We start from the raw sequence: 19,352 nt of genomic DNA, 5'->3' as shown, positions 1-19,352 counted from the left end.
TGACCGATATAAATGGGCCACCCTGTATACTGCATTGCAAGACAGAAGGGAAAATACGCCTAAATAGTTCGAGAAAAGACAATACGGCAATTTGCTCCATGCGCTCAACTTAGCTTAGATTAAAACACAAACGCACGTGTTCGTCTCATTCACTCATATAGGTAGTGCCACGACAGATAAAGTGACTGATTACACACACAGCTACAATATGTTTTTGTGCAATCAGTTCTTTTTGTAGCTGTGTGTGTGTAATCATTCACTTCCAACTCTCGTGGTACCATCTATATCAACCATCGTAAGTCCACTGTTGGACATTAGACCTCCCTATAGACCTCCAGTTGCTTCGGTTAAAAGCAACCTGCATCCACCGTGAACTCGCGGCTTTAACATCTACCCATCTCGTTGGTGGACGTCCTATTTCTGCTAAACGCTCGTTATTAAGACTTAATTAAAACAAAACAACGTAATTTCGTAATGGGGTTGTATCAGTGACAGGTCTCGTGTCCTGTAGCTTAGTGTGACAGATCCATTACGGTGACGCCTGTATCAGTGCCATAGGGTAGGTAAATACAGTGCCAGCGTGGTGGGTAGTGGGTAAATGATGCTTTGATTGCGCTAGCGATTAGGGCAACTGTTTGAGCCACTGATTTAAAAGCTAAAACTTATGCGTTTTTAGGGTTCCGCAGTTAACTAGGAACCCTTATAGTTTCGCCATGTCCGTCCGTCTGTCAGCGGCTAAGTATTAAAAAGCTGTAATTTGGCATGAATATACAATCAGCCACGCCGTTAAAGTGCAAATTTTCATTAAAATCGAGCGTCCCCCTTCCCCTCTAAAATCTTAACTGTTGGATGGAAAAATTTGAAAAAAATCAGGATGGTAGTAAGTTAAGTATGTCAAATTTACAAGGAAAATTATAACGGCTAGGTTGAGAATTATTAGTAGTTTAAAAGTAAATAGCAGCCTTAGGTATAAAATATACCTAAACTTGGAAAATTCCGTACACAATACGAAATCCTTAGAAAAAATATTACTTGATTTTTTCGTAATGGCTACTATCTTGGGCGTATCCGACACGGTCTTGGCCTTTTTTTTTATTTTTTTTTACTTTGATGATTTACTATAACATTTAAAGCATCTATCTCTCTTTTCAACTCACTATTCAAATCAAACAAGCGTCTACTTATATTGTTAAACCTACCACCTGAATTCTGACATGGTACACTTGAGCTGGACATGCGTCGTTCTAGTTGTGTCACCTATAGGCTCTCGAGCAGAGGATCGTAGATTCGAACCCGGGCTCGCAATTTATTCGGAATTGATGTCCGAAATCATATTTGAAATTAACCTTTACGGTCAGCTTGCGGTAACCTGCATACACCTGTGAATAATGGTGTGTGGAGTTCCCGATCCGCACTAAGCCTGCGTGGGAAGTATGGCCTGTGTGTATATAGGCCGAGATTATGACTTTGACATTCCATTATCCATTAATATTATAAATGCGAAAGTCTGTGTGTTTGTATGTTTGTCCGTCTTTGACGTCGAAACGGAGTGATGGATCGACGTGATTGTTGGCATAGAGATAGTTTATGGGCCAGAGAGTGACATAGGGTACTTTTTATCCCGGAAAAATGCAGTTCCCGAGGGAACAGCGCGCGATAGCCGAATTCCACGCGAGCGAAGCCGCGGGCAAAAGCTAGTACTAGAATAATAATGAATCGCACCGCATAGACAAGCAGGGTCGACCGGGCAGGTCAAATCCGGGGAAACGCAGACAGCTGGCAGCTTACTAGAATAAAATTAACTGAACTTTCCTCGATCTGAATCTCAAATTGGCTGCATAGTCAAGCGGCGCGATGGGTGATTTATAATAATGTAACTCGAACAGTTTCACAATTGGGCGATACTTGTGGCAAGTGGGCGGCAGGGGCGTTTGTTTATGCCATGATCATGATTCGTGCCGTAGTCCGTGAGCACACTGCAAAAAGCCATGCTAAGTTCGCAAACACGTTTTCGTTTGGACTGCCAGGATAATGTGGCCAACGGAAGTCGGAAGAACGTAAGAAGGATGATCCGAGAATACCCTCGGCAGTGGGAGCGCCATTAGGTTAATTAAAATAAATAAGTTGCCGGGACTGGGTCGTTCTCATTTGACATGTTCGATAAGGTAATTTTAGTGCAAAGAATCTATAAAAATCTACGGTAGATTTCAACAAAATTGTGATTGGTGGGATAATACACGGCTACGATGAGGATTGTTGATTGCGATTTACATAATCATGCTTTGGTATTTACAAGATGTTGTTATATTTACCCACTCTGGCTGGCCCGATCACAAGAGGCTTATTAACTCTTAATTTGTCAATCAATATTAAAAAAAAAAAACATTCTAACCTCATTCCTATTTCCCAAAAATTCTATCATCTATCAATTTTATAATTCTAATTAATTGAAATAAAATTATATTCACAGGTGTAAACAGGGTACCGTAGCGTAGTCCATAATCAATTTAAGGGGGCAGCAAGATCCTAGTCTAGGCGGTGCGTTTGCCCTAATAGCTGCTGTCTCGCTCGATAGTGTAATGTAATGAGTTATTGTGGCACTGTTACAGAGCGTTTACCGTAAAGAGAGAAAATAGAAAAATAGAAATAGAAATCATTTATTCGTGACAAAGTAACGTAGCATAACAAAAAGGTATTAAAAAATAAGAAAGTTGTATGTCACGAAATGGTCCCAAATCAGCAAAAATTGCCGGTCTTGCGAACGGCGCTGTTCTTCCTTTGGGACCATGTGTTTAGAGAGCCATCAATTTAGAATATACGAGGGCTCGAGTATTAAACTGAGATAGATATATGATAGTAGCTTTTGTGTCCAAGACATTCTGCAAACATGCGGATGGAATTCGAACCCCGGACCTCAGCGTCACCGTCAAGTCGTCAAAAATAAAAAAACGAGCAAGCAATTGGAGCAAGATAGAAGTTTGTCGTTCATTAATAGGTACACACGATGTTATGTTTAGTGTGTATGCGTATATTTATCTATATGTACGTATGTCTGTAGTCTATTTCTATTGATATGTATAGTTTATCGTTTATTTATTCTTTTGTATTAGTGTATAGTATAACTGTATAATTGTTGTTAAAGACAAGTAGTATTGTATAAATATTGTCCTAAATATTTTAAGACGCATGCTATGGGTACTTAATAGATGCATCTATTATAGCATGCGTCTTCAAACTGTATACCCATAATATACGTATTATGTATGTAGGTACTTATGTGCATTTTTTCATTTAAAGCTAAGGTAAATTTAATATTTTCGGTCCTTTTACTCGTATCGTCGTATCTTTCCATTGTAGTGTCTACTCCTTTTCTGATGTCCTATCAATCGTTCAAAGTTTAACTGCAAGAGAAACCCTTTAAGGGATAAGTTCGCCTTTGTACATCTCTTTCTCATGTTGATTGACTAATAAGTAATTTCATGTGTGTTATACAATAGTTACAATAACATTTCTAGTCTTCCGATCCTATCACTACTTGTGTGGTGAAACTGTAAGTGTACAGTGTAACTCCAGATATAGTCCAGTGTACGGTAGGCACCAGCTGAGCACGTGGCCCATTTCCGCGGGTCGACGCCCCCGGCCTTGCCCAGCGCTGGCCTTGGCCAATGACTCCGATAGGTAAACAGAGCGATATGGCACCGCATCCGGAAAGTGGGCCGATAACTTAGCAGCTGCGGCACCATGGGTGTTTGTGAGCTATGGAGGCGGAGCGGATTGAAGAGCCGATGAGGGATAAGACACTAGTTTACACCCGAGGCTTTGCGTACGTGAAAAACTAAAAAGTAGCTCTACAACTCTATGATCTTCAAGGAATATGCATATCAAAATATTTCAAGTCTAACGTGACGTTACGCTAATTTTGGTGGGCCAATCAACTTTTTTACCGACACTAATCTGTCCGCGACATTTTTCAAACAATTGCAGATTTTTGTAAGTACTTAAACATGTTTTTTTTCTGTAATTTAATAGATGGTGTACTTACATGATTACATGCCATCCTACGTAAGTTCAACCTGTTAAACCGCGAAACATCTTGTTGGAAGTACGCTTTTTGGTAACGCCAGAGACAATTTTGGTAATGCAGGAGACGCCCAAAGTGTCGGTAAAATAGTTGATTGGCCCTGGTGTCAGTTCAGTCCGTCATTATTGGTAGGAATGATGAGAGATCGTATAACCTTCACGGACTGACGGACTGATGAAAATTAAATTTGTTCAATAATATTCGTCAATTCATTTTGAATGACAGAAAACCAGAATGATGGTTTAACGGGCGCCAGAATGAGCGTGTACTTAGGGCTGCCAACTATACTGTTAAAAACAGTATTATACGAGTACTGTTTTTCACTACAGTTGAACTAAAGTATGTAAAATACTGTTTTCAGCATCAACATTGCCTAACACTAGCACACACTAAGTCAGTACCTACCTGCAGCATATATATAGTCACAATAGTGGTGGTTCAGAACGAATCTGCCAATGTTAATTTAATAAAAATTTACCTCCTTATTTATCTTAATTTTAGTTTTTATTATGACGAGGTCTGTGAGGCTTTTAGAAATGAAACTAAATTTATAACTTGTGCGAGAAGCACCCAAAAATTTGTCTTTAAAACATGAAAAGAAGAAAATACGAGTTCTGTTCATTTTTCTAAAATACTGTTTATTTCCCTTCTCAGACGTAAATATACTTAATTTATTGTAAAAAAAGTTGGCAACCCTACGTGTACGTGTAACCAATAATATGTCTTATGCTGCGCGTTGTCGATCAGTCAGTCCGCCATGGTCTTTACAAGTGTAGACCTTTTTAGGGTTCCGTGTACAAAGGGTAAAAACCGGACCTATTACTAAGACTTCGCTGTCCGTCCATCTGTCCGTCCGTCTGTCACCAGGCTGTATCTCATGAACCGTTATAGTTAGACAGTTGAAATTTTCACAGATTATGTAAAGCTATAACAACAAATACTAAAAACAGAATAAAATAAATATTTAAGGGATCCCATACAACAAACGTGACTTTTTTTGCCGTTTTTTGTTTGATAACGGCCATTAACGGCAACAGGTAGACGCTTGGAATATTCACAGAATATTTAGTTGTATAATAAGAAAAATAAATAATGATATAATGGTACGAAACCCTTCGTGCGCGAGTACGACTCGCACTTGGCCGGTTTTTTACGGGATAAGGGCTGGCTATACACTGCGCTAGTTCAACAAAATGAACAAATATCAAAATAAGGAACTTTATGTAACAAAGTCAGCAAAACTGATAAAAGCCAGACAGTTGAAAGACTGACTTCTTCAAGTCCACGTTTGACACATTTTTAACGGTTGTGTTTCATCATCCAGACATCAGAGGCGCTGTCGTGCACGAAAACAGTTGACGACGTTCTAAGTGTGCCCCCTCTGCTCCAGGGTAGACTGAAGAAATTGTGGGAGGACGTTGATGTTGTAACGAGCTCTCTTGGTCCTTGACATCCTGATTCAATAATTCAATTACTTAAAGGTAAGTAAAGTACCTATATCTCTGACTATAACCTACACCAACTAGGCACTGAGATCTTGACCTTTCCTTAGAACGATAAGCAAGTTCCGTGTCACGTTCTTTCGTTTACCAAACATACGAGTACACTGACGATGACACAGGCATTATCGCGATTGTTTTTCGCACCGCGTCTTCATGTCACATTAAGCCATGCGCGCACGCGCCGAAAGCACGATTAGGGCGGGCCGATGCGATCAGTGTGCACTCACCTTAGCACAATAGCAGGAAATCGCCGCGCTGTCACGACTGCAACAAATAAAAACTTATTATAGACATGTTATATTAGCACTTCGGTCGCTTGCTGGAAACAATGAGAATGTAGATTTTGTCGTTAAACCTGGTTAAACTTGATAGTTCCTTAAATTTTAATACTAGGTGGTACTGAACTGGGCTTAACAATAAATCGTTTCTTTTTTATTCCCGGAAGTATCCATTAAGTTAACAAAACAGTCTATACGACGAAGCAGCTATCTGCTATGCAGGTTGTAAGGGGTATATTTTATAGCAAAAGTAGCGTGAAAATGAAGAGGCCTTACCTCGCAGGTTGTGATTGATGATACTTTCAGAAAACTTCTAACGCTAGGAATATGAAGTACCTTGTAGTAAGTAATAAAAGTAACCTATTCCAACCTCAATCCTTAAACGGGCAAGGCGTCTCTATCAGGCTCCTTTTGACTTCAGTGTTCGTATAATATTTTTAAATTAGTATAGATCAAGTGAATAATATTTTTCCATCATATTTTGTCGGATAAGTTCGTATTTATCTTGGTTTCTCAATTGACTTCAGTAAACTTCAGTAAGCTAGTTGAGAAAGCGAGATAAATACGAAATTCTCCGACAAAATACGATGGCAAAAGCGAGATAAATACGAATTTCTCCGACAAAATTGATGGCAAAAGCGAGATAAATACGAATTTCTCCGACAAAATATGATGGCAAAAGCGAGATAAATACGAATTTCTCCGACAAAATATGATGGCAAAAGCGAGATAAATACGAATTTCTCCGACAAAATATGATGGCAAAAGCGAGATAAATACGAATTTCTCCGACAAAATATGATGGCAAAGCGAGATAAATACGAATTTCTCTGACAAAATATGATGGCAAAAGCGAGATAAATACGAATTTCTCCGACAAAATATGATGGCAAAAGCGAGATAAATACGAATTTCTCTGACAAAATATGATGACAAAAGCGAGATAAATACGAATTTCTCCGACAAAATATGATGGCAAAGCGAGATAAATACGAATTTCTCCGACAAAATATGATGGCAAAAGCGAGATAAATACGAATTTCTCGACAAATATGATGGCAAAAGCGAGATAAATACGAATTTCTCTGACAAAATATGATGGCAAAAGCGAGATAAATACGAATTTCTCCGACAAAATACGACGGCAAAACAATATTCATTAGATTTGTATACATCGTATTGTCGTATAGGGTCATCGTAAGGTCAAAGGAAGTGCCTATTAAAATAAATGGATTGTGTTTCTATCAGGTTTTACGGGGTGATTCAGGAGACGTGAGCGGGACCAATCCTACCAGCAGGGCTTTTACGAAACTCGAAGTTCGTGTCGTGCGGTCCCTCTGACACTTAGTTTATACTATTTAATACGAGAGCGAGAGGGACGGTACGATACGAACTTCGAGTTTCGAGTTTCGTAGTAGCCCTGCAGCTCCAGTTAGTTAGGAAGCCCTCCGCAATCAAATGTAGCAGAGTTCGAGGATATATATCAATGGATATATTATATCATGATATATATCCGATATATATCAAATGATTTTTTATGATCCTTTTATGATATATATCAAATCAATACAAAAAAGGTTTAATAATTTGATATTATTAAGTAATTTTTGGCCTTTTTTACTGTATTTCTACTTCCCAAATGTAGATGGCGTTTGGCGTCAGTCGTGTCAGAAAAAATTCCTTACGAAAGAGTAAGTTTTTGTTGTGTTTATTTATTCTATTATTTTTTACAAAGACAGTAATTGACAAAGTGCAGAAACGATTTTACTCAATTTATTTTGCAAATAATGATATGGCTTTCATACAAAATGATATATCAAACTTGTGATATAAATCGGATTTATATCATAAATATCCGATATTTTGATATTATAATAAATATCGGATATTTTCGAACACTGAAATGTAGCAACCCTAGACCTAGAACTAGACAAGACTGAAAATAATATGCTTTTAACCGGCAGTTGTATTGCTGATTTGGATCCAAATAAATAAATTGCACGTTTGATACAGTTAGTTCCGTTACTCCGACTCTGCACAGATAAGAATCAATTGGACTCTCCGACCGCAACCGCAACTGATACTTGATACCAGATCGATGCAGTGCTATTAAATATTCACGGTGACCATTATGCAGCTATAAAGGCATTTAACTAGCAAGAGTTAATGACAAGATTGTACACTTGCAATGCAACCGACGACTCGCGGCGACGTAATACAGTCAGTACACACACACGCGCGCGTACTCGTATTCCATTCCAATTGAATGTACCTATGTATGCAAATTCTTTATTGTACATAAACAGAGAAACAAATGTTGAGATACACGTTCCCATTGTAACATTTGTAATTGTAATGGGAGATTTTTAAAAGAACTATGGTTAGAATCCTGACTAAACATCAATATACTTAAATGGGCTCAGTTCGTACATAGTACCTAATACCAAAATATTCAATAATAAGGAACAATTAATTAATAACGAGTAACAGTAGGCATCTACAATAATATTTTATTTTTTGCAAATTATGAATGGTCAAACATTTGAGATGTCTGATGCTACTCATCAAAGAAGGTAAAGATTCAAATACTTTACTTGTATACAGGGTGGAAAGTTGAGATGGGATAAAGTTAGTGTCTTAACCCAGAACTCCATCTCAACTTTCTACCCTGTATTTTTATAACACAGACATGGCTTTGTGAGTGTTTAGTGGTATCTAGTATAAAGTTACAGTATCCCTGACTAGCATAGGTTAGGCTATTCGCCCCGGAAAACAGAAAAGTTCCCTTGGGACGACGTCGACTAGTAAATTAATAATGTTATAATATTTAATTTATTAACTAAAACAATTCCACAATTCAAAGCAATACTGTCCGTACTCCGTAGTCCATGACCTTTGACATAATTTACCCTGTGGGTGTAAGTGAAACTTACAATCGTAGATAATAGATGTTTAGTAACTGTTGACATAATAGTCGACACAATGAAGTGCACGCCATTGTCCTACACAATAATCTGACTGCCATTGTCCTTTCCCGATAGTAACTTCCCTTTGCCATGATCTGTATATGGTATCTTGGTCGCCTATTCGAAAGAAACAACGTTGAAACGTTTAGTGCTACACAAATTGAACGATTTTCAACTTTTATTTACGCTCTTTGCAGTTTCCTGTGCCAAGACGTCAATCACCAACGGCTAAACATGGCGGTTTAGTTGGCCGTGTTATATTTGGCAACTCACTGAACAATGAACATGGTGGGAGTAAAAACGTAATGCCTGGACAAATGGAACAACTACTTTGCTTGTTTTTCTTTTTATTTCTCGTATGAATTTTCAGGACAACGGAGAAAACCGAATAGTTCAGAGCGACATTAACATTCTGGGTGTACGTACAGAACTACTTTTTAATACGGGAACATAAAAACAATTCAATACGAACGCAATCACGACGTCGATACGAGAGCTGCGAAAATTTGATATTTACGAGGCAATTAAACGTGATCTTAGCACCACAAACATATAAGCTAACAGAAAGCAAGCTCATGTTTATAGTTATTTGCTTTTAGAAGGGTGCCATAAAATATGTAAATCGGATTACCCACTTAATTCCAATGACGAGCGAGAGCCGTGTAAGTCATGTGCGATGCGAACGCGAAATGATTTCATCACCCCTTCGCAACCCCACACTTAACATAGCAGCAATCTTTTTAAAATACGCTTCAAAAGAAAATGTCAAGTAACGCCGCGAAGTAGACCCAACAAAAGAAACGCACACGTGTCGTGGCCACATTTTACCGACCTACCATGAATTGTAACAAAGAATCGCATTCGCACTGGATAATAAACCTAAGGCTTGCACAGGTAGGGTTTACAATGAAATGGGTGCGACTGTTATTTCCAAAAAAGGACGCAAAGTCAAAGTTCAAACTGGGACAACGTGTGCCAAGATTATAAATGCAATATTGAGGTTGCTGCTCTGTTTGCAGGGCATTAAAGTTCAGGTTTCACTGTTGGGGATTAGTGTGGGGTGTTTTTTTACGTGCTCGTGTCATATTGTTCGCGGCAGGGATTGTTTGCCCAGGAACGCACGTCTTGCCCGTGGGCGACGTGTTTTACTACCGGATGGTTCACTTTTTCATTTGCGATTCGGCATAATATGAAGAATGTGCAGCAAAAAGTTATTCGATGGTTCACTTTGCATTTGCGATTTGGCATAATATGACGAATGTGTAGAAATAAATTACTCGATGGTACACTTTTGCATTTGCCATTCGGTTTAATATGATGAGTTTTGCCATGGTTATTAGAGGTACAAAAAAGTAAGGCAGGTACGGAGGTCGCTCGAGGTTTTGTTACTATCATCTTGTGAAAGGCAGAAGAATGTATGTTAATTTCTGTGATAGCTACGCAATCTATTATAATGGGGGTAAAATCCGAATACAATAAAGTTTATTTCTATTTCTAGTCATAAATACTTCTAAATGCTGTCATTAAATAGTGTAAATATTTTCTGAGATGCAATCGCTTAGAAAAGGTACCTATTCTTTTCTAAAGTCAAAATCAGAAGTTCGACAGTTTGATTCAAAAGGGAAACCAATTAAAAGGTTTGTTGGAGAACTCGACAAATTCCCTCGCTGATTGCCATTGTCACAGAAGTTCTAATCGTCAAAATTTCACCGCTGACGCTTCGGCCATCACAAAGTATAAATTAAACAAGAAAATTTAGTTCAAATTTCGTTTGGCATGATTTATGGTTAAGTTTACTCTTTATTTAACTAACTTTAGTTAACTTCATCAGCGCGAATGGCAGAATTTAAAAAAAAGACAGTAAAATTCACCTAGTACTATTGTTATTTCCTACTACAAATTGGATGATATAAATTAGTCAAGAAATTTTAGCGAGTCAGGAAAAACGCTCAGTGTTAACTTGATTTAAACGGAATATCAATTTACAAATTACGGCAAAATAATTTTTAAACTGTTTTCTAGTAGCTCAAACCGGATGTCAACTAAAGTAAAAACGTGTTTATTTTCCGAAAAACAAAAGCAACTTCAAAACCGATATATCTTCGGACCTTGACACCGTTACAAAGTTCAAATAAATAAATCACTATCATACTAATGTAGTAATAGCAAATACATTTGGTTATGATGCGATAGAAGCCAAAATTGTAGTTACTTTAGTGCCAGTCAATATTAATAAATAATCTTAGTTTTCAGTATAAGAAATTGGAGAAACAAAAATAAAATAATAAAACATATCACAAGCCACTTGATACCAATTGACCCTGTCCCAAAGTAAGCATAGCTTTTGTTACCGGTGCTAGGCAACGAATAAACATACTTTAAATACAATTAAACATCCTAGACTTGAAAACAAATAACCGCATTTGTTATACAAATATCTGCCCCGAACGGGGATCAAACCCGGTGGCTCGGTACCTTAAGGTTCGTAGTTAGGTTCTATAACCACTGGGCCATCCGGTCATCCAGGAAATGAAATAAGATAAGAGTGCAATTGAGTTGGCGGCAACGGCTCATACCTATCTTACAAATGTTTAATCCTGCTTGCAACTGAATAGTAACTATAAAGAATCTATTCAGCATATCTCTTATTATAACGGATATGTTAATAATAAAAGTTAATTCGATCTCTTCACATTCAAATCAGACATTACAAACAGCTAAACTCGACACGTAATACCCACCATTTTCAATCGAAACAAAATTAACATAAGAATCGAAAAGAATTTCTGGATACCGGACAGTTCAATGACCCGCCTTATCTCGGACACCAACTTTATCTATCCAATCCACATCTACCTCACGCCTTCGAACAATTCCAGCACCCCGACACAAAAATGAACTTTACTACGGTAAGAATACAGAACAACCCAGAAAGTCTCCCGGGGAAACTCCCGCAATTCCGTATTAAAGGATTCTGAGTTTAATGTAAAGAGAATTACAGTCGACAATTGCGTGTAAGTGATTCTGATCGGAAATGATATTAAATGCGCCTTGAATTTCGCGATGAACGGAGCCGGTGCCAATATTTGTCTAGATTAGATAAAGTTAAGGGTCGAAATGAACAGACTCAATTGTGTCGCGTTTGGTAAACGATTAACTATTACCTATCTACTCGTAAAATATCAGTTAACTGTAACCGTTACGCCGCTATAGCTCACATAGCTGATGGCCTTAATTTTACCGATAGCAATAAAGATATAGTAAGCCTAAAACCAATAATTCCTTAATTATCAAGGATTAAAGGTATTCACTTAAATACGAAGCAAGTTAACCTAGTGAAAGTAATAAATTAAAATAATCAAAGCGATCAACAAATTGTTTTTTTCTTGCCGTAAATATCATACACCTACACTAGACACACGACACAAACGGTTACAAGCACTTAAATCATTTGAGTCAGAGAGAGCAGAGTAAAAAAGAAAGCTCCGTATTAAACTTTAGAACCGACGCATTCAAGATAAAGTCCTTTCCAACTCCATTACTTTAACGGCACTACATTACTTCGTCCAAAACAAGCCAAAAGGCCTTTCAAAAACAATAACGCAGTCTTCTAAATGAATTTATAACCAGGATTTCTATGGTTATATCTGTTAGGCGAGCGAATAATGACGGTCGGACCCCAGCGGAACTGCTTCCCTTCGCAGGACGACCTAAAAATAAAACAGGCCAACTGGCAGACGAGAACTATTGTTAGTTGCCTGACATCGGAGATTCCAATAGCTTTTTTGACGGCTTGCAACCGGTTTTAAAGCACTGTAATAAAATGCTTGGACTATTTTGAATATGACAAATTAAATTCCAGATTTTTTTTATTTAGGACAATATCATATTTCATTGGAAGAAACTCAAAGCGGGTTATAAAAGAAAAGAAATGGAAGTGTTTAAGGTAACTTTTGTAACTGTAGTTTGAGCAAAGTTTATGTTATTTATACCATAGAATTCCTGAAATATTCTTCGCAATTTAGGAACGAAAACCGTATCGTAAATCAAAACAGCCGTCATTACGTACGCTCAGCACCGGGAGAGCCCTCTCATGTGACCAACCAAGCAGGAAAGGTCTTCCACGATACCACAATCATCGTGATAGAGTAGTAACCCTAGAGCTCATGCGTAGCTGGCTGTGGTAGTCAAATGACCAGACAAAGAAGAGCTTCGATTTTCGACGTTTTATGTCTCGTCTGGTTGGGAGTTGAAGGAAGTAGAGCGGGCGAGGAGGTCTGAATAATTTGGCGTGCGGAGAGCGAGTTCCGGGCGGGGCTTAGAGCGCAGCCTCCGCAGTATCGAACGGGCCGGCCCGAACAGTCTCGCAGCCACGTGCTCCATTCACCGGTACACAACCACGTGAGAACCCCAAAATTCACATAAAACGAAATATGACTAAATAGAATAACATTTGAGATGGCTTAATAAAATCTCCGTCATAATGAAATTGGCGCCCAATGTGGGGCTCGCTGTAAATATGCAGATACAAGCGGTAGACGTAATTTTAAAAGATTTGCCACTGAAATTTTGTTTGCGTTACACGCCACATACTAGTAAATATATATTAGTAAATATATAATTATTCAGATTAACCTATTGGTTCTTTTTCAAATAGGAACAGGGAACAACGAAATCTATAAAATCTAGTTTGTTAGAGTGCACTTTCGCATTTAATTAAACGCTCATTAATAAGCACTTTGTCAGCGACTGTGTTTCCAACTTGTTTGAAATCCAGGTACGAACTTCCTGAATCGCAAGAAGCCGTATTTAATTAATTCGTCCAAGCTAGTTTGAGTACTTTACAGAAATAGTAGTCAAATTCATTAACAAGTTCTGAAAGCAACACTGGCGTTGTCTGTCATACAATTTGTAAGCCGTTCATTTGCAATTTATTCGCTTTCGATCTGTGGCCTGACATATATAAAGGTCGTTGCACAATAGATAAGGTCGGCGCCAATCGTAAAATTTATGTGCCAGTAATTTTATTTAATTAATATACCCATATATAATTGTCACGGCAATTTTAAACCAATTTCCAGACAATAAGCCGTGGTAGAGACTGGTGTTTTGACCTATGGCTTCTCAAGGGTCATGGGTTCAATCAAATACGACTTTGCACATCTAAGTTTTCCTTATTAAATATGTGAAATTACATTTCAAATTAATCACGAGCATTATGGGGGAAGTCTATGTCCAACAGTGGACGTCCTACATTTGATATGATTATGATGCTGATTACGGCGAAAGAAAACATCGCAAGGAAGCATGCACACACCTGCAAAGCAGTTCGATCTTCAGTGTGAAGTTCTCAATCCGCGAAGCCTTCTCATGATGAGACATGATGATGAAATATGACTAGATTTTTAACCCCCGACGCAAAAAGAGGGGTGTTATAAGTTTGACACCAATATCTGTCTCTCTGTAGCATCGTAGCTGTCAAATGGATGGACGGATTTCAACTTTATTTCAATGCTGTTTTTTACGTGAAAGTGAGTGATTACGCTAGTTCTTAGCTGTTTCGCTATAATCTGAAAATGTATATTTCTGAATTCAATTATTATTATTTATTTTTTTAATTAATGACGGTGGAAGCATTTACACTTCTACTGATCACTGAACGTAGATATAGTTATAGTGTTTAGTTTTGTAACTAAGGGACCCCATACATCCTGTATTATTATTTTTTTTTTTTGTATTTTTTTCTTTAATTGTATATCACTCACTGTAGTAGTTTTTAAGTATTTTATTTGTAATTATTTTATTTTGAAAAAATGACTTTCTGCCAAGTTTCTTGCGGCGCATTCTTCTTGGCAATGATGGTCTTTCCGAAAGCGCTGCTAGTTTAAAAAATGACGTGTGAAAGTGTCCATTGCGGCCTATTTACTGAATAAATTCAACCATTCAAATAAGTTCAGCCATTTTCGAGATATTGAACTTTGAAATGACAATGTCAGAGATTTAATAATTTTGCTAAGTTTTAGGTTAGAGGCGTTTATTTTCTACGCAGTCGGACCAAAAGTCGGTTAGTTAGTTGGTGCTGAACTGACATTTTCAATCCAACTTGTCCGGGTCGCGGCGCCAGCTGCAATCTAACGTTGCTGATTGGATTAACGGTTCACCAATCAGGCTTCACTTTTGACCCGTTGTAACCTATCATTCAACATTTCTTTTAACATATTTCCGGAACAGTGTTATTCTATTTGAAGCAGTTTGAAAAATGTTATAGGACTGGCTATTTCCCGCGGTTTTGGTCGGTTGAATCAGGTAGGACAGGCAGTTTAAGTGAAACGGAGTAGGGTGTGGGGGGATACTTGACTCAAACCAAAATTATCACTTTAAAGCTTGATACTTAGCAAACAGATCCCTGAAGGAAAATGATCTTTGCAATCTTATAATGATTTTGAAAGACCTACGACGATATCCCAAGCTTTGGGTTTAGACTAAATTTTTTTGTTTTGTTTTACCACTTTGTCGGCATGGTTAATATAATATATACTCGTATACGAGGTACTCAAGAAAAATTACAGCTTTCTATCAATAGCAGTATCTAAGCTAAGCAACGGACGGACATGGCGAAACTACAAGGGTGCCTTGTCAGACTATGGAACCCTAAAGCGCAGCTGAAATCAAATGTCGAGTATAAATGGTGTTTGAAATTTTAAACGAAGCTAAAGTTTAAAACTTTCGCAATTCGTAAGAGCAAGTTTTAAAACAAAGCTTTCGGTGGAAGTTACGTTCTCGACACGAGTATTTTTCAAATGCAACTAAAGCAGCTTTTTGAGGTAGGATAAATAAATACATATTTGAGATTTTACTACCGTACTTACACGCTTTCTTGCTTACGGTACTTGTGATATTACTATGCCTGCTAAATCACGTCCCATAATACGATAGTTAAGTTAGACAAATTTGACTAACAAGATTTGATTACATCAATATAGTATATTAAGTAAAAAAGCTAAAAACTTAAGCAGGTTCTCTTAAACCTTTGTAGTAGTATCGTATCCGTAGGACAAGTAGAACGCTAAAAATAAGAAAAATATCGTAACTTCTGTATCATAAATATAATATAACAACGTTATGGTTACTTTGGTTGATCATACAGAGAAATGTCTAAAAATGTCTATAAATCACGAGTCTCAGTCTTAATTACTACACACACTAGCAGCAATTATGTAACGACTCAATTAAGTCATTTTATTTTCGTAAACGATGGTCCGAGCGTCCATGAAGGTCGCATCTTGACATATGACATACTTATCAAAGAATTTGTATGTTATTGACGCTGCAAACCTTATTTTATAGACAATTACGCAATAATCTAACTTGCGTGTGCAAGATTGCACAACTTTTAGAGTCTTTTAGGTTTTAATACATCTTTTTATTGTCTATGGATTTTTGAATCGTTGACTTGATTATTTACTTTTTTGTTCCAAAGGAAAAACCAGTGCCTATTCTTTTAATCCAAAAATATTGTCCATCTTACGCGGTAAAAATTATGAATACGCGTTCCAAAAGTGCAAAAGTAAACGTGCCAACATGGGAGGTGGTGTGACATCCCTGGCAGGGCAACAGGAGTCTTCCTCGTCCGCGCAGCCAAGCGCGGACCCGCCCTTTCGGCATCAGGAGTCTTCCTCGTCCGTGCAGCGAAGCGCGGACCCGCCCTTTCGGCATCAGGAGTCTTCCTCGTCCGTGCAGCGAAGCGCGGACCCGCCCTTCGGCATCAGGAGTCTTCCTCGTCCGTGCAGCGAAGCGCGGACCCGCCCTTTCGGCATCAGGAGTCTTCCTCGTCCGTGCAGCGAAGCGCGGACCCGCCCTTTCGGCATCAGGAGTCTTCCTCGTCCGTGCAGCGAAGCGCGGACCCGCCCCTTCGGCATCAGGAGTCTTCCTCGTCCGTGCAGCGAAGCGCGGACCCGCCCTTTCGGCATCAGGAGTCTTTCCTCGTCCGTGCAGCGAAGCGCGGACCCGCCCCTTCGGCATCAGGAGTCTTCCTCGTCCGTGCAGCGAAGCGCGGACCCGCCCCTTCGGCATCAGGAGTCTTCCTCGTCCGTGCAGCGAAGCGCGGACCCGCCCTTTCGGCATCAGGAGTCTTCCTCGTCCGTGCAGCGAAGCGCGGACCCGCCCCTTCGGCATCAGGAGTCTTCCTCGTCCGTGCAGCGAAGCGCGGACCCGCCCCTTCGGCATCAGGAGTCTTCCTCGTCCGTGCAGCGAAGCGCGGACCCGCCCTTTCGGCATCAGGAGTCTTCCTCGTCCGTGCAGCGAAGCGCGGACCCGCCCCTTCGGCATCAGGAGTCTTCCTCGTCCGTGCAGCGAAGCGCGGACCCGCCCTTTCGGCATCAGGAGTCTTCCTCGTCCGTGCAGCGAAGCGCGGACCCGCCCCTTCGGCATCAGGAGTCTTCCTCGTCCGTGCAGCGAAGCGCGGACCCGCCCCTTCGGCATCAGGAGTCTTCCTCGTCCGTGCAGCGAAGCGCGGACCCGCCCTTTCGGCATCAGGAGTCTTCCTCGTCCGTGCAGCGAAGCGCGGACCCGCCCCTTCGGCATCAGGAGTCTTCCTCGTCCGTGCAGCGAAGCGCGGACCCGCCCCTTCGGCATCAGGAGTCTTCCTCGTCCGTGCAGCGAAGCGCGGACCCGCCCCTTCGGCATCAGGAGTCTTCCTCGTCCGTGCAGCGAAGCGCGGACCCGCCCTTTCGGCATCAGGAGTCTTCCTCGTCCGTGCAGCGAAGCGCGGACCCGCCCCTTCGGCATCAGGAGTCTTCCTCGTCCGTGCAGCGAAGCGCGGACCCGCCCCTTCGGCATCAGGAGTCTTCCTCGTCCGTGCAGCGAAGCGCGGACCCGCCCTTCGGCATCAGGAGTCTTCCTCGTCCGTGCAGCGAAGCGCGGACCCGCCCCTTTCGGCATCAGGAGTCTTCCTCGTCCGTGCAGCGAAGCGCGGACCCGCCCCTTCGGCATCAGGAGTCTTCCTCGTCCGTGCAGCGAAGCGCGGACCCGCCCCTTCGGCATCAGGAGTCCTCCTTGTCCGTGCAGCGAAGCGCGGACCCGCCCCTACACGCCGCACAGTCGGCACCTTCCCGCACGTCAAGGGCGCTACCTCACGCTCTACCATAGTGGCGCGGCAGCTGGAGGCTCAAGCCCTGCACGCCACGCCGACTAGCGGACATAGAAAAATGAAACGCGAAGCGCCTGGAGGCAGAGCGCCAGGCGGCGCCAGAGCGCCAGCGGCGGCCGCAGAGCGCCAGGCGGCAGCGAGCGGCAGAGCGAGAGCGGCATGTTGCCGAACTTGAGCTGAAAGCTAGTCTCGCTGCCATAGAGGCGGGCGCTAGCCAGCGCGGCGGTAGCCGCGGCACGCGTAGTCGTGCTAGTGTACAGGATTGGGTAAATAATGTGATTCCTAATCCTACCGAACAACATTTACTTAGTGCCAATCCGCCTTTCAGATTCGATGACACCGTGGTCCAGTGCGCGACACAGGGACCGAGAGCACCGCGCGGCCTGGGTGCCGTGGCATGTGATCGCTCTCCCCAACAGTATCGTCCTGAAGACGGAGGAGTGACGCGCTTAGTTAATTCGTTGGAGAAGTTAATAAATAAAGTTAATTCTCCCGTCACGAAGACGGATTTGCCCACTTTCGACGGCAAGTCTTATTTAGATTGGTTAGCTTTAAAACGAGCTTACGAAAATACAGCTCAAGGTTTGTCGGCAAGTGACAATTTATCGAGGCTGTCATGCGCTCTGCGTGGAGCAGCGCGCGAGGGCCGTGGCGGGGCTGCTGGCGGCGGCGCGCGCGGCCCGCGCGCGGTGCTGGCCGCGCTCGACGCGCGCTTCGGCCGCCCCGAGCTCGTCGTCATGCACGAGGTGGCGGCGGTGCGCGCACTGCTAAGGTGAACTATGACGGCAAAGATCTCGCTATTTTTGCGAGCCGGGTACGCAACTGCGTAGAAGTTATCCGCCTGCTAAATCAGCCGATTATTTATGTTCACCCGAGCTATTTTCAAGCACTGTGGAGCAAGCTGCCTTTACTGCTGCGTCCACGTTGGTTGGATTATGCCCATTCTTGTGTTGATTGCGTTTCGAAAATAGAAATGTTCGCAGATTTCCTGTCGCGTGAAGTCGATCTGCAGTATAGGTTTTGGGGGCGTGATGGATTATACGTCGCCCGGCGCCGCTCGGCAGACCGCATACAGAGACAGGGTAAATATTGTTGCTGAAAATAATTCGAATAGCATTCCATCACCAATAAACACGATTGATAATTCCGAAAATATTTGTTCGCTATGTAAACAAACTCACGGATTATCTAATTGCAGTAAATTTGTCAAAATGACAGTAAATGATAGGTGGCAGTTTTATCAAAAATAATAAATTATGCCCCAGATGTTTCCAAAAAGGTTTTTCACAAATTCAAACCTTCTTGCACTAAAAAAGTATGTAGCGTAGATGGTTGTGGCATGCGTCATCACGTATTATTGCATGGGTCAAAACTTGA

General features: G+C 41.0%; 1 protein-coding gene across 5 annotated transcripts in view; it reads right to left on the bottom strand.

The window, feature by feature from the left end:
* The window catches only part of tty (tweety), a 97,373-nt gene that overhangs the window by 36,036 nt on the left and 41,985 nt on the right, over nucleotides 1-19,352 (bottom strand). For 4 of the 5 annotated variants that reach the window (XM_074089553.1, XM_074089551.1, XM_074089550.1 and 1 more), the window contains exon 2: nucleotides 5,811-5,847. The exons of the other annotated variant lie outside the window; for it this stretch is intronic. The gene's annotated coding sequence lies outside the window, so the exon portion shown is untranslated. The remainder of the gene's footprint in view (nucleotides 1-5,810; nucleotides 5,848-19,352) is intronic. 5 annotated transcript variants of the gene reach the window in all.

This window comes from Choristoneura fumiferana, chromosome 6 (genome assembly GCF_025370935.1).
Source record: "Choristoneura fumiferana chromosome 6, NRCan_CFum_1, whole genome shotgun sequence".
NCBI classification, from domain to species: Eukaryota; Metazoa; Arthropoda; class Insecta; order Lepidoptera; family Tortricidae; genus Choristoneura; species Choristoneura fumiferana.
The sequence above is the reverse complement of the archived record's forward strand: the minus strand, read 5'-3'. Positions and strand labels throughout refer to the sequence as shown.